Genomic DNA, 8765 nt, shown 5'->3' with positions numbered 1-8765 from the left:
ACTACAAGTTACAAACTCTGAAAGTAAGCTTGGTGAATGAGTTGTAAGTTTTTCAGAAATGTAAAAAATCTTTTCACCTAGTATGTAGTTCATGAATAAAGATTGTAGATCTATTTCTGCCAAGAGATACATGCCATTAATTTTCTATGGCATTCATGGTTTCCCAAACACTATGTCATGTGATCTTAGAAAGCATTTTCCTAAATTTGGTGGGAACCATTTGGATTCAACCAGTCATCATGTTCAGATGTTCAATGATTTGATTGGTGATTTTGAGATTGCTAATGAAGACATACATATGAAGTTGATTGTTCAAACTTTAGAAGGTGATGCTAGAGATTGGTTTTCCTTTCTGTTGACATGTTCTATTTCATCTTGGGATGAATTACGTTTAGCCTTCGTGAAGTAGTTCGAGGAAAGAGTAAGCATCTCTAATTCTTTTGAGAATTTCTTGAAAATCCAAATTAGGAATGATGAATTAGTTTTTGAATTTAATATCAAATTTGCAAGAGTTTTAAATGAGATTCCTGAAAATTGTAGGCCAGATGATCAAATTTTTTTAGTGGTTTATCTTGATGCATTTGGTGAAAAGATGAGTTATCAGTTAAGAGATAAAGAGCCTAAGACTTTACATCAAGCATTCATGACAGTAGTAGAGATTGAGAACAATATAAAAGTATGGCTTAATTAAGAGTCATTTCTCTAGAAATGTTTGCTAGCAAGATGAAGTTCAAAGGAGAAATCAATGTCATAAAGAGTGTCCAATTTTAGATCAGCATGTAGGTACTACTACTGGTGTAAACAATCTTGTTGAAAATTCAAAAATAAAAACAAGTGAAGATGAATTTCTTTTGTTGCAAAGAAGAGCTGATCCTTTACTTGCTGATAATAGTGCACATTTTTGTACTATCACAGTAGTAGATGACAGAATTAATTTACTTGATCAGCTATATGTGCAAGAAGAAATTTCAGTCATTCCTTCTCATATTGATGGATCGCATTATGTTGAGAATGTTATTAGCCTTGAAGTTGAAAGATGTTCGTATAAGTATGAGGATGAAGAGGTTGAAAGTTATGTTTCAAGTGATGTAGATAAGGTTGTTGATCCAATATGTTATGAAGAAGCATCATGCGAAGACAATGATGAGAGTGGTTACTCAAGTCAAGAGGAGGATAGTGATAACACATGTTCATCTTCATATGAGTCTAATGCAAATTGGAAAGAAGAAAGCAATGATGGAAGTGAGCACTTTTATGCGAGTAAATGTATGAGTTCTTTTTCTAAACCTGAAAATGAAGTTCCATTTCAAAATTATACAAATTAGCTTGAGGTTGAAATTTTTGAAGAAGACTTGTCTACACAATATGAGGATATGGATATCATTTATAAGGAAAAATTACTTAGTTGTGTAGATGAATGTCATGAAGATGCATGTAGTAGTAATCAGCAATATGTGAGTGATTCTAAGATTAATGCATCAACACATATTGATAAAATAAAATATGATTGGTTTTCAAGACATTTGAATCATCTTAGTGAAGACAATGAAAGTAATATTGATTTATATTCCACGTGTTTCATTGATGGAGTGGATGATGTCTCTACATGTGATGATTCTGATTTTTCTTCTTCATATGTTGAAAGTGTTCATGACAATGATGTTAGAAATGGTTTCAAAGTTTTCATTAATCCATTTTATGGTGAAGAGTTTGATGTTCATTAGTACATCACTTGTTATAACATCTACGAGGGAGCTTTGCATGGGGTTATCAACCCACTTTTTGAAGAGCACATGGAATGTTTAGATTTGGTTAATGTTTATCTTGATGATGATACATTATCTTACTACTATAAGATATCATATTTTTCTTCTTTTTCAAGGTGTGAAAGTGAAAGTGATACTGTTGTTGCATCTCATGAGGTTGATAACGAGGTGTTAGAGGAAGTTATGATCGAAGATCAACATACACCTTGCAATGAGTTTTATGTGAATACTCTAATGTGATGACTAATCCATTTACTGATTTCAAAGAGTCATTGGAGGACTTTCAATTAGTTTCAAACATTGACATAGATGACATTTTTTAGTATAAATCTGATTGCTTGTTTGAGTACCATCCGATTAAACATAAGGATACACAATTTCAAGGTATGCGTGATCATTTTCCCTAGGTTGAATATGAAAATTTCATATTCAAGATTGATAGCATGCATGATTCATTTGATGAAGAGGAGTTTCAATTTGATTGTGATAAGTTTGAGCATGCTGATCCATACTTTCATAATCAGCAAGTTGTAGAGAATAATCCTAATTTTTATATGTGTTATGAAAGTGAAGATGTATATTTTGTTTTGCCAAGTGAGTTGATTCAAAGTGCTAACCTGATTGGTGAAACTAATGGAAGTTATAATTTCATCTTACCTCATAAAAATTAAAATTAAAATCAGATATATGATAGAGGTAAAAAAATTTGTTGAAGTTCGATGGCCTGGGGCCATTTCTTGTATAGTTTAGGAGTAGTTATTTTTTGCTTTTAGTAAGTTGTTCGAGAGAAGTTTTGTTGTCAAGTGTGTGGTCTGCTTCTTCTAGTGATTCTAGATCCTTGCCATGCTCATAAGGGAGATGCATCCCCAGAAAGAGCCACTTTTGGAACTCATAATTGAAGTCCTAATTTTGAGTAACGTTCTAAAAATCAAGCCCTATAAGCGCATTTTAATGCAAAGTGTACCTGACTATTCGTTTGAGGCCTAAGAGGTGTTTAATGTTTCTAACACCTTGCATTCAACATATTCACTCATCCCATGAAGATAAATTTCCATTCTGAATCATTCTATGAAGTTTTGTTCGAGCAATGTCCAAATCTACATTTTTGCCTAAGTGTCAAATAGCGACAGGAGGCCTAGTTTGCAATTGAATAGCTTGAACTTGGTTATGTTTCATGACTCGCCACTTTGGAATTTTTAATATGCATATCAAAGAACCTATGTTTCATAATTCAAGTTTTTTTGATATGTTTTCATGAGGTTTTGAATCCCTCAAAATCTGTTGTTTATTATTGTCATGCTGATGTAAATTGTTCAGAATTCTAGGAGGCCATGTTTGACTAGTTATAACTTTGACCCAGTTGACCAAAATGAGAAAATTCCTTTCGCATTGAATTCTAGAGGTTAGAGACTTGTTATCTTTCAATTCTAAGCTTACAAAAAATCCATTTGATCAATTTTTGAATGTGATTTCATATGCAATTTTCTTAGTTTTACTAGTGTCATAAAATGCAAATTGATCGATGCCCCTATTCGAGATGTCATATCTTTGAGTCCGTGATTGTCTAAGCTAAATGGATTGTATCATTGCATTCTACTCTAAAAATCCTTTAAGTATGCTAATTTGCAAGTCTTGATGAATCCGTCTGCACACTTTTCCAAGTCCATTCCATTTGCAAAAATTGCTTTTCTGTCAGTGTTCCCAATCCTGCAAATCTAAGTAGCCCATTTTGACTACTTGCCAAATGTGCCTAGTTATTTATCATGAGCCCAAATCCCAGATTTATACTCTACTAATGATAGTGAAGAAATGCCCCAATTTTTGTGTTCCCCAATACCCATTTGACCTATTTTAGAAGCAAAAATTGAATGCATTTTATGGTTTTCTTACATGTTTGCTTGCAGGCAACTTCAACAGTCAATAACTTTTGACCTGGGTGTCATCATGAATAAAATAAGAGAATGTAGAAAAAAGAAGTAGTAGTATGTCAGATCCCAAAGCCAAGTTATCTATTTCTGTCAATTTTTAAGGCCAGTTAGAGGACCTCTTGGCAGGAAAATCACAGTTTGCATGAACATGATAAATTGAGTTTTAATTGATGAATTGATGGTAGATTTTAGTCTAGTTTGAATCCAATCAATTCAGAAGGTCAAATCGGTGGTTTCCAAAGGTCAGATGTTTTAGTTTGAAATTTGTTTGAGCTGAACCCACTTTGGGGCCCGACTAAATTCATTAGATTGCCAAGACTATGTTTGAGATTGATATGTTGCAAGTTTTGGGTCAGGAGGAAGATGTAAAAGTCTTCATTTCCAAATAATGTATCAACAATGGACTATTGATGGTATAGTTGTGTTTAAATAGTGCAAACAAAATAAGAAAATCTTTCTTTTCCAAACACAACCTACATATGACTTGTATGACCATGCCAATGGCCTTTTCAAGATCCATGGTTAGAACGTTAATATCAAATTGAAGGGCAGTGTTAGTACAACTATTGTACTCACAAATATTCCTATCATATAACATTCTTTGGGCATAAGGAACCCTAGATTGTAAGTTGGGAGTAGTCTATTTTATGTATTGATGTCAATCAACCACCTGTAGTTAATTTAGAGATTTTATTTTTTCATAAAGCCTCATCTTAATCTAATATCAACTTGCATTTCCATGTGTGGATACTATAGAAAAAGTTATGGAGATCAACAATTTTGAAAGGAGATGGTGTCAGGGAGCAGTCACTGTGTGTTTGAAGTTGTTGATTGGTTGTCTCTAGCTTTGAAATTGTTTTATCCCATTCTTATTTCCTCCCTAGCTACATGAGTAGAGGGCCAAATTGAGTATAGAGAAAAACATGTAGGGAGACAAGCGTGAGCCTTAAGGTCAAATGCATAACCAAATGTGAGAGAATGAAATAAGGGAAATCATGTTGTGCAAAGGTTAGACTTGTGAAAGTTTTTGAAATGAATGTTACTGCTAAAGGTAACATAAATATATAGGTGGTGCCTAGATGCATGAGGTTTAATAAGACAAATATATTATAAGTTTATGTGCTCATTTTGGGACACCTAGAAATGTCTAAATCTGCTATATTCCTATGCTTCTTATGATGAGATATTGGGCATCTTTAGTGGCCCCATATTTTTTAAAAAGGGAGATGGTGTAGTACCTAAAAGGAAGCATCCCAGCTAGTGTTTGGAACAGGAAATAAACAAGAATCTGAAATTCTATTGAAGGCAAGAGAAGCTTTGTGGCAAGAGCAATCCATGGCCTTGGGAGGATGCTTAGCTCCATAGCATGGAAAGAAGAGTAGAGAGCTCAACATTGAGGAGATCAGTAAAGACCACAGTGGTAGAAAAGTTTGAAAACTAGGACATGGAAGGAACACACCTCCTTCCATGGCAATGGCAATTAGAGGTTGGAAATGTCAGTTTAAAAATGCCCATTTGAGAGCCTTCCTATTGTCTTTTTGACTTTTCTCAACTAAGGAAGGGTGTCTTTGAGAAGCTAAGGGGCAATGGAAAGGAGGGAATAGTTGTGTGCCATATTTTAAATAAAAAATGTGAAAATATGCTCCGAATGTAGTCACATTAAGGGTAGAAGGCATTGCATCAGTCCAGAGGAAAATAAAATGCTATAACCCACATTGCTCCAGCGGTAAGCTTTTAGCTTATTTAAGTACCCCATGACACAATAAGACTAATGTCCAATAGAAAATCACCTTTTGAGACACAAAGGAAGTTCTTGTGTGGGGCCTAGCCAGCTAGAGGCAACCTTAGAGAAATTTTGATCAAACACACATAGACCAAAATGATGATTGCACCTATATGACCAACTAGAATGCAACAAGTGGCAACCTAAGAATGAACAGTATAATGACACATGGTGGACGACCCTAGACTTGGCATAGATTTCAAGGTCACCACATGGTGAGGAGCGACACATGGCACGATGTTGCTATTTTGCTAGTGACGTGGCAGTCGCTAACGAGGATAGTGACAAAGTGACAAGCTACCATGTGGCAGGGCTAGTGAGGTGGATAGGATGATGTGGTGTGGTTCCCAAGGAAATGATGTTTATAGAGGTGCTACGTGTCATGATGTTGCTATGTTATAATGATGTGGCACCCATGTTGACTAGGATAGCAACATGGTGACCAAATCAAAGGTTGCCACATGGTAGATGACCCAGTCACAAGTGACAAAATGAGGACCAACCTAGTGGTACCACATGGTGCTTGAGTGGTGAATGATTGTGCAAAACTGACCAATGGTATGCTAACACATGTCAAGTGTGTCAAACCTAGTTTAACCCAGATTGAAAATGGAGGGAAAATCAAATTTCTAAAAATAATAATCTTTTAAATTCTTTGATTTTGAACATGAAATCAGTTTAAAATCAAAATGGTATATAACCTATAGTCTAAACATTAAATATTTGTCATAAAAATGAGTTGCAATCTTGAAGGTCATGACAAGAACTTGGTTTTCAAATGAAGATCATGGGCATCTCCAATGCACCAATATAGCACTATTAAATATCATTAGAACCAAGAGAGAATGAACTTTCCATTTTTGGAGTTTGTTTTGGTAGAGAAAGCCACTAGTTCAAGATATACAAGGTTTTATCTCAGGTGTCCATTTTTCAACCTCCTTCAATTAGGGTAGTTCAGATTTGATCTTGATCAAATGGTGAACTAGATGAAGATCAGAGCAATAGGGATGTAGTTAGGGGTGAATTTTTTCCTAAGATAGTTGGATCAAGGTATTATCAGCATTTTAGATATTTTGGAAAAACAAAGGTTTTCATCATTGAGGAAGAGATTTTTCAAGTTTATTATAGACAATGATGAGAATCATATCAGATTTTGATTGTAGAAAGATGAGAGATGCATTGCAATAATAGGGAATTCAGATTCAAATGGACACATGTCACTTCCTAATTAGATCCAGGATTTCATTCCTTTCCTATATCTCTCTCTTTCTAATTCATTGTAGAGGTTCCAATCTTGAGATTTTTCTCACTATTGTGAGACCAGGTTCTAGTTTTTGGAGAAAGTTTCTCATGACTATGATACCATTCTCTTCAGCATATTTCTCTTGTATGAACAATAGTAGTTAAGATAATATAAATATTTTTGATCTATTTAGTGGTTTTATGAGTTGTTTACATGCATCTTGAATGTATAGTTTCAAGGAAATGAATACAAATAATCAAGAATCTTCTTAGTTTCATTCTGATTCTCATATCCTATCTCTTTGATCTATAATGTTTTGAGGTTTGGGAACAAAGAAATTAGACTCATTTGCATCCTTGTAAGGTTGTATGTCTGGTATGTTTTTCTGTTGGAACAAAGAGCCAAGTAAATGCTTAATGTATTTGACAAGGTTGTTGGTTATTTGAGAAGGATACTTCATGAGAATGAGGTCTTTATGAACACCGATGTCTAATTCACAAAGTGATAAGATAGATATGATATATTGATGTATGAAATATGTCACTAGTATCATAGATGTATGTGTGTAATTCATGGAATTTCCCAATAGATAAGGCACTGATCAACTATAGGATCAACTTGTTCTTACTGTTTCATATTTGGGGATTTCCTAAAAAAAAAAAAAAAATCATCCATTTCCCTTTCCATTTAAGAGGTAAAAGGATGTCCTCACTTAGCTTACCGATTTCTTAGGCCATGTCATTAGCTATTTCATATCTATGATCTTCGCATAAGTACAGAAGATATGGTGGTTTAATATGCTTTATTTAGATTTAGTCTATCATTTGAATACTGGTACCATATGAAGAATGTAATAGGTCCACCCACCTAGGTTTAGTAAAGCCTAAAGTAGAAGAAGGGTCTAGCCTTATAGTTGCCCTGGTGTCTAAAAGGATATGTTGCAGATGGGAAGTACCTTCCCCTAGATGTATTATGTTCTCATCAAGGTATTTTGAAATTGTAACATTTCAAACACCAACACACTCGATGTCACATTTAATAGTGACAGGAGAAAGGATCATCAAGGAATAGTTGAAAGAATTGAAATTTGAATTCTTTCCAATTAAAGCTAGTCACTAGAAACACATAGCTCTTGTGACTCTTGTACTAACATGCCACAACCTAACAAGAGAGGCCCACCATTGTAATGGATGGTTAAGTTAGTAATAGTGAGGGAATTATAATTTTGAAATCTTAGATCAAATATTCCAAGAGAGGGAAAATGAAGTTGAAAGGGAGAAGGTTAGATTGCTAAGTGAATGGCCTGAGAGCCAGAAGTACCAAGCTAAAGTGGAATTTCATAAATTGAAGAAGAGTGATTAGGGAAAGATCATCTTCAAGGTAGAAATTGTGCTAAGAAGAGGAGATCAAAGCTAAAATAGTGCAAAGAGTATCATGTTCTCAAGCTAAGAGAGTAAAGAACACAAGTGACTAGAGACTGAAGTTGTAGAGCCTAGAGAAGGCAGAGCATATTTCTAAGACTGGTTAAGCAAGTGAAAGAAGGATCTAAATGAAGCTAATTTTAGTAGCTAAACCATTAGGTAATTTATCTATTATTTACTTATCTATACAATAGTGAATCCCATTAAGGGTGGACCCTAACATGTGTTGAGAGGTTATTTTGCACAATGCTAACAACATAAATCCTTGCAAATTTCTCTGTTAAAAAGATGATCAAATTAACCAACTCCAAGGCTCTAGATTGTTGTTTTTCAATCCGTTGAGTAGCTCAATTCAAGATAAATGTGAAGGCTCACAAGGAGGCCTTTGTTGGTATCTTTAAATCTACAAAAATTCTTAAAAATGCAACCATAAACCAAAGTATTTTTTGTATTTTTTGATTTTAATGATGAATACAAATTCTAACAATGCAACTATATGGATTCCTATTCTAACCATGTGTTCTAAAGAAAATAACAATGTTTGGATAATAAGAAATTGAAAGGAAAGTGCTATAAATGAAATTTCTAATGGATAAGATAAAAGTGCTTCTGCAAATTAAATAT

Source organism: Cupressus sempervirens, chromosome 1 (assembly GCF_028749045.1).
Source record: "Cupressus sempervirens isolate cs-2001-9-10 chromosome 1, ASM2874904v1, whole genome shotgun sequence".
NCBI classification, from domain to species: Eukaryota; Viridiplantae; Streptophyta; class Pinopsida; order Cupressales; family Cupressaceae; genus Cupressus; species Cupressus sempervirens.
Note: the sequence above shows the minus strand (reverse complement) of the source record.